Genomic DNA, 6,776 nt, shown 5'->3' with positions numbered 1-6,776 from the left:
TACGTACGCAAAGAGACATGAGATATGACATACTCTAGCTAGCATCTGGAATTTATAGATTTAAAAGATGCAGCTGGTATAAAAGGATCTATAAATTAATTTATTAAGAATATCTTTACAGTATATAACTGTCATTAGATGTATAAACAATCAGAATTCAATGAATAGCCTGATCAAATAAGTTGCATTAGAGGCGGTGAATAAAAAACAGTATGTGTAGAGGGTTCCTAGGCTCACGACTGGGAAACAATTCCCTACATTACAGTCTCAATAAGCAACTACCAGGACTGCCAGATATTATGGAGATCTCCCACAGAAGATTGCATTGAACAGGATATGGTTCTAGATTTAGAAATTTCACAAGTGAAATTTCATGGGGATCCATCAACCACGTTCTGTGAAAGTAATGGGAAGTGCGCTCCAATGTAAGTTTCAGATGAGGGAAGGATTCACTACTACTGAGCGCCCAGTTATACAGTGCAGAAGTTCTGCAAATCTTTTTACCTTGTGCACTATGAAAAAATGGCAATATTTTCCAAGAATTAGGATATACATTTGAAACTTTATACATTTTTTGGACTAACACCTATCTAGCTGGTTGTGCCTGTTTGTACACTAAATACTCAACATTGTGTTTCCTGAGGTGACTAAAACGTACTAAAAAATTATTGTTAAGTTAATTGTAATAACAGATAATGACTTATGCAGTGAATGTTACAGACATTGTACTCGATACTGTTGCAGATTACTACCTACATAGCCTCATTTCTGATTAATAATATTAATCATAAACCCAGCCACAGCGTAATCACAAATCATCACTTTACACAACTCTAAAAACACACACAAGTGCAAGCACTACAGTCTTCATAAATATTATGATGAATTGTGACAGAGAATTAAATAAACTGGATGAAATTAAAGCAAACAGCAGAAAGATTGCTTGGTTATTGGACATTAAATTGCCAAACACAATTTTTGCTATTAGGATCCCAGTCATCCCAATAATACAGATATTGGGGCTTATTTTTACAAATTAGGATATGTTAATAAACCACATGTAAATTATAGTAAACAGAGCTAATAGTAAACATCTAGAATTGTAATGTGACCGGGAAAGAGAGACAGAAAGATTTACTGTCGTATTTTTAGATTTGAATAAACCTAAACTAACTTTGAAGATGCATCAAAAGTTTTACATCTGCACAAATTTCAGCATGCATATGTTGCAATTTTCAATTAAACCAAACATTTAGTAGCAAGCTGCAAATACAACTAGATATTACATATTTGGCCAGTTTAAAATGCTGAGACAGATTTAATTACTGACTTCAGGGGAGCATTTTTGGCTTTGAACACTCCTCTGGTTTTAGCACTGTCGCGTACACATCCCTCTCTCTCTCTCTCTGTCTCTCTCTCCTCTCTCATACGGTGTATTAAATGAAGTACTTTAAGGTTTATGTCTCTGTGCAGCTCAAATCCTGCACTCTTCCCAGTGCAGGGGTCGCCCCAGGATTTCGTATGACCCCTAAAATGTTTAAGTGCAATTCCATTACCTAAACTAAGTCAAATGCGTTCTGGAGTATTGCGGTCAAGGAACTTCAAATATCACTAATAAAAGGTATATACAAAGTATCCCTTTGTCAAGCAAATAAAACACTCCTTGAAAACAAACTGCCATATACTTATTTACGATCAGGTTAAGCGCTGGAGCATGAGCGATCAGTATGGAAAAATCTGGCAACCACATTGAACAATTTTCCAGGAACAGAATTTCCAATTCAGTGGATGCTGAATCTCGAATTTAAAATTAGTTACATAGGGAAGAAATGTTTTATTACCTAACATTACAACTCTTGGGCATACCGTGTCTGAATTCGTCATTTCATCATTTGTATTGTATGAGCTACTAGAAATAGGCCTTACAAATATTAGCAGCACGCCGCCTATTGTACCAAAGGCTAATGACTGTGTAACGACTGTACAGGTAAAATGTCTTGGACTTCAACTTTCGTATGTACCTTGTAAGAATGCTGGCATCTGGACGTTTAAATATTTCTTTTGCAGCTTCGCACAAGAACGCGTTGTCTTTAATAAATATGTCATCCACATGAACAGTTTATAGGAGTTAAGTCGCGCTGCAAATTGAACTAAAATAAGTATAAGGTTAGCATCTGATGGTTACATGAGCCAAAAACTGGGACTTTGTAGGCCAGTTGAAAAACATCAAGACAACTCACCTTGCCCGCAAAGACCCAGCCTCTGACACATTCCAAAGAAGAGTCAACACATTTTTGGTGATTTCGGCTACCTTGCTGGTAATACCGTACATGAAATGTTGCAGGTGAGATTCAGAGGTAAGCACTGACCAAACGTATTGGCCCCGGTCTGCAATGATGCCGTTCTAAGCTCTTATGACAATAATGTTGCGATAATGTTCAGAAAATGGGACATAGTAGCATACCACTGGTAGAAAACCAAGATCGGGCACAGATTATATTTCACAGATGAGCCTTCGTGCAATGCAACGTGTATCACACATGCTGTTATAAAGTCAGTATTCCATATACCGACTGCAAAAGTGTAAAGCCGAAATCAGCTGACCGTGGCTTTTACCTTCCCCAGGCGCCCAGTTCTTCATAAAAGCGGCTGTCCTCGTTTAATGGTTTGCGTCCTCCCCAGCACGTAGATAATCGCAGGATAGGCTACGCTCACTTGAATGGGTAGAACAGAAATGATAGCCGTGGAGAGCGAAGTTCGTTTTCCCATCTCAACCAATCCTCTCTTTTTGATCAGTCATAATCGTGTACGGACCCCAAGTTTGGTAAGATGATCCTTAGGGACAAATTGCAACAGTTTCTTTGGAACAGAAATTGGATATGCTTGCCCACCAAAGACAGCAAAAGAGTCCATTGCAACAGTATACCACAAATATTATGGCATTCCCAAATCTTTCAGAAAATCCTGATTTTCTTGTTTCTTTTTCTTTTCTTTTCTTTTTGGTAGAGCGACCCCATGTGTTAATGACGGGTCCTGAAAGATCCACCTGGGTTGCACAAATGTGCTTGTCATGACTGGCTGCCGCAGCTTACAGCCAGACAGTAGGTAAGAGTCCTCGTTCTCTCGTTTGAGGACGCTCAATAAATAAATAAATCCCGGGACCTCCCTAAAATGCAATTCTACGAGGCGGTGAGCTCACTACTCAAGCGCCACTGGAAGGCCGCTCTGTCTCCAAGTTATTATTAGATGTCTATTGCCACCAAACGGAAAACTAAAGAGCTGCGATAATTTGTTCATTTTCATTGATAACAGTGACATCTGTGACACTGATATATCAGAAACGACGGACAAGCTAGCAAGTTGTTAGCTCCTAATAGCACCATTGATATGAGTGAGCATGCACCAAATGTGCATATATTTCTGTTTATGAAAACGCCCCAGAAAAAAAAAACTCTGAGCCGTTCAGAGGATAGGCTACTTTAGCTTGCTGTAGCTACACCATGAGCAAATGTGAACATGACGTTATTACATGTGGTTAACTAGGGTGTTTTAAAATAATTTATGCACATTCATATTTCCACCTTTTTAACAAAAGGACTATTAAAGGAAGCATCTCCAAGACAGCCTAACAACACTAGTGTGCGAGTGTTAACCTGTTGGAAATGTGTCACTTGGGGATGTCTTTTTTGCACGTTTTTTTTTTTTTTTTTTTTTTTGTCTTTACACTGGACACAGTTTCAAGCAAATATTATTTCACGTTACTCAATGCTGTTCTTCTGTTTTAAATATATATTTGTTTTGTTATAAGTTCTTCCAAATAAAGATGTTTTTCCGTTTCTGCCATTGCTACTATGCCGGTGTTGACGATAAATTTCTTGTTGTGGAGCGGCTCCTTGTGGTAAATACGAAACACTTGTGAAATAAATGACGGAAGTACTCTGGCAGAGCTCGTGAACCGTTTCGTTCTATAGTTTTAGCAATTTATAAATTGCTAAATCGATATTGTAATTGCTATTACATTTTTTTTTTTTCATCAAAATGACTGTTGAAGAAATTGCTAACTTGATAAAATCAGCTTTGTAGGAATGAGAAAAATGCTGTGAATAACCCAGTTTGAAACTCCCAAACAGTTCAAAGCAGTTCCATAAATGAGCACTCAGAAGAAGTTATTCCTTTGTGTCAAGTACAGTTCGAAGCATGCATTTTACTTTTCACATTTACTGTTTTAACTGTTGAGATATAGCAGTATACACTTCAGTGATGCATAGTCAGCTACGCTGACCGCATGCATTTTTAATCCACAGGAATTTGAGTACTATTACTGACATTTAAAATGTTGGTAAGTATCTTAACCTGTGAGGCACGGACGGGGTTCGAACCCGCGATCTTCGGTTTACGAGACCGACGCCTTACCACTTGGCCACCGCGCCTAACGGATTTTTGCTGATAATCGGGCAAATCCAACTATCCTAGGACGAGCCATTGCGGCGATGTCTTGGGGTGTGAAAATATGGTTTTAGTTACACTCAGTTTTACCTTGAATAATCAATATGAGTATAATAGATAAGAATAATCAATAAGTACCTAAAATGAAAGATTCTGTGTGACCAGATTCAGTTCACAGCCATTTATCTACCTGGGTATCTTAATGGTAGCTGTGTCTGCCTACCATCAAGTGATCTTTGCAACGTTGTAGTAGCTAGCTAGTTAGTGTAAACGCACAAAAACAGAATACCAACAATGTTCAGGTGATGCTGTCGCAACCCAGCTGTAGGCCTACACGATGTAGCCTACAACATATTGTTACTGGTAACGCTAGCTGGCTAGCCTAACAATGCTTTGAGTTACGTCATTCTTACATTCAGATGTAAGACACACCCCTTTATCTGTGCGTCGTAGCGTAGCTTCCCATACTGCCGTAACAACCTAAGCCGCCTTGGCAATGACATGGCCGGTGAACATCGGTAGCTAGCATGAGCTAGCTAGCGAGTAATATTTTATTGATCTGGCTTGTTATGCTCGCTAGCTATCCAGGACGATACGGATGTGCATTCACAATCTGCCAGGGAATTGTCGTGCAGTGGTAGCACTTCGTCGGTGAGTCTACAGCCGACCTTTTTTTAAAAAAAAAAATAGCCTACAATAACTTTGCCAGTCAGGACCTACGCGACTACGCGATTACTTTTGTAGCTTGATAGCTGTAGATTTAATTCAGATGATCAGAGTTGGTAACTAGTCTAGCTAATTAGTTAGATCCCTGAATCTTAAAAAATGTATTCGCCGATATGAATGTCAGCTATCAAAAATTTGTTTGTCGTAAATTAATTTCCAAGAACATTATAGAGGAGCAGGTAGCTAGCTAGTTATAACAATCATATGTGCTTCTTAAAGATTTTTTTCAGGAACATCTGTTCTCCTTGATAATAGCTAACATTAACTAGATAGGCTAGCTGGCTAGTTACGCAACTCATTGCCTACAACGATTTAGTTAAAAGGCCAAAAAAAGGACTAAAGTATTCTTTCAAAATGGGGCTGACGTTTCTTATAAATATTTTAATGGTGTCTAATACTTTTAGCATTAGTGAAATCGCGAAATACACGTTCTGAGCCAACCCAGTCAGCTGGTTGGTGGAACAGCTATACATTCTGAATCTAGCCAGCTGTGTTCTTTCCGTGGTCGTGCTTGTGTTCCTCTGCGAGGTGAATGTCGCCATCATTGATAAGTAACAGAAAAGCTTCTTTATTACAGTTGCACCCACCGTGAGCATGTTATACAATGAAGTTCCATGGTTCCACAGCGATAGGGCGCCTGGGGCGCCCATAGTAATAATACAATGTAACCGAGTGCGAACTTTAACAAAATCACATTCGACATACCAGTGTATTACCAGTGCCTTTCAGAGTGCTCAGTGAAGTGGGCCAGAGCGTAATACTTCTGCACAGTATCATCACTAACATGGTGTCTTGGGTCCTCTCAAGACCCCAGCGTTTAATCTCAGAGTATCATCTGATCTTCACAGTGATGACCCATTTTCTTACCTGTGCTTCCCTGTCTGAATAGAAGCTACATACAATACGCCAACACTAAAACATGTAAATGTAATACCCTTGTCTTATCTTATCCCCTCACACTGAAGACAAGTGCTGTAGTTTTACTGCTCTATTTTTTACTAACCTTTTTTAAATGCAGGACTCATCGAAGCCCCCTTCATCAGGGAAGTGGCCCACCAGTGTGTGAAGGAGGGCTACAGGTACCCTAGCCCTGTGCCCTGTGCATGTTTTCCCCTGTAGGGGGAGCAGTGCCAGCGGGCCTCTGGGTGTCTGATGCGGCAGTTTGCCGGGGCGGGGCAGCCCACTAAATGGTCTCTCCCACCATGAAGGCTGTGGTTGATGCTGTTTGGGCGGTGTGGAGCATCGGCGCATCAATCTACGACTACCTGAACACCAGTGCCATGGAGGAGCGCATCCACGCGCTGGAGAATGTCATCACCATCCACCAGTGTGTCATCGGGGTGCTGTCGGCAGGCCTGGTCATGCTCATCACCTACATCCTGCTGAGGAAGCACTGAATGTGTGAGTGATGGCGGCAGGCGAGCACCCAGGTCCGAGGGGAGTTAGGAGTGCCACCCGCTGACATGGGGATCTAGCTTTGTATTTTTGTATTACTCACACAAAAGGGATCCAAACTACCGCCAGCTTTCCCTACCTTTACTCCTGTCGCTGCCTTATGCTGCTTCATGTCGACTAACTTTTGAGGTGGATCTGAGTACGTTCGT

General features: G+C 40.5%; 1 non-coding gene across 1 annotated transcript; it reads right to left on the bottom strand.

The window, feature by feature from the left end:
• Positions 1–4,358: 4,358 nt before the first annotated feature.
• On the bottom strand, positions 4,359–4,430 carry trnat-cgu. Its single transcript has one exon. It is a non-coding gene; the product is annotated as a tRNA-Thr (tRNA).
• Positions 4,431–6,776: the final 2,346 nt, after the last annotated feature.

This window comes from Megalops cyprinoides, chromosome 1, assembly GCF_013368585.1.
Source record: "Megalops cyprinoides isolate fMegCyp1 chromosome 1, fMegCyp1.pri, whole genome shotgun sequence".
Classification (NCBI taxonomy): domain Eukaryota; kingdom Metazoa; phylum Chordata; class Actinopteri; order Elopiformes; family Megalopidae; genus Megalops; species Megalops cyprinoides.
The sequence above is the reverse complement of the archived record's forward strand: the minus strand, read 5'-3'. Positions and strand labels throughout refer to the sequence as shown.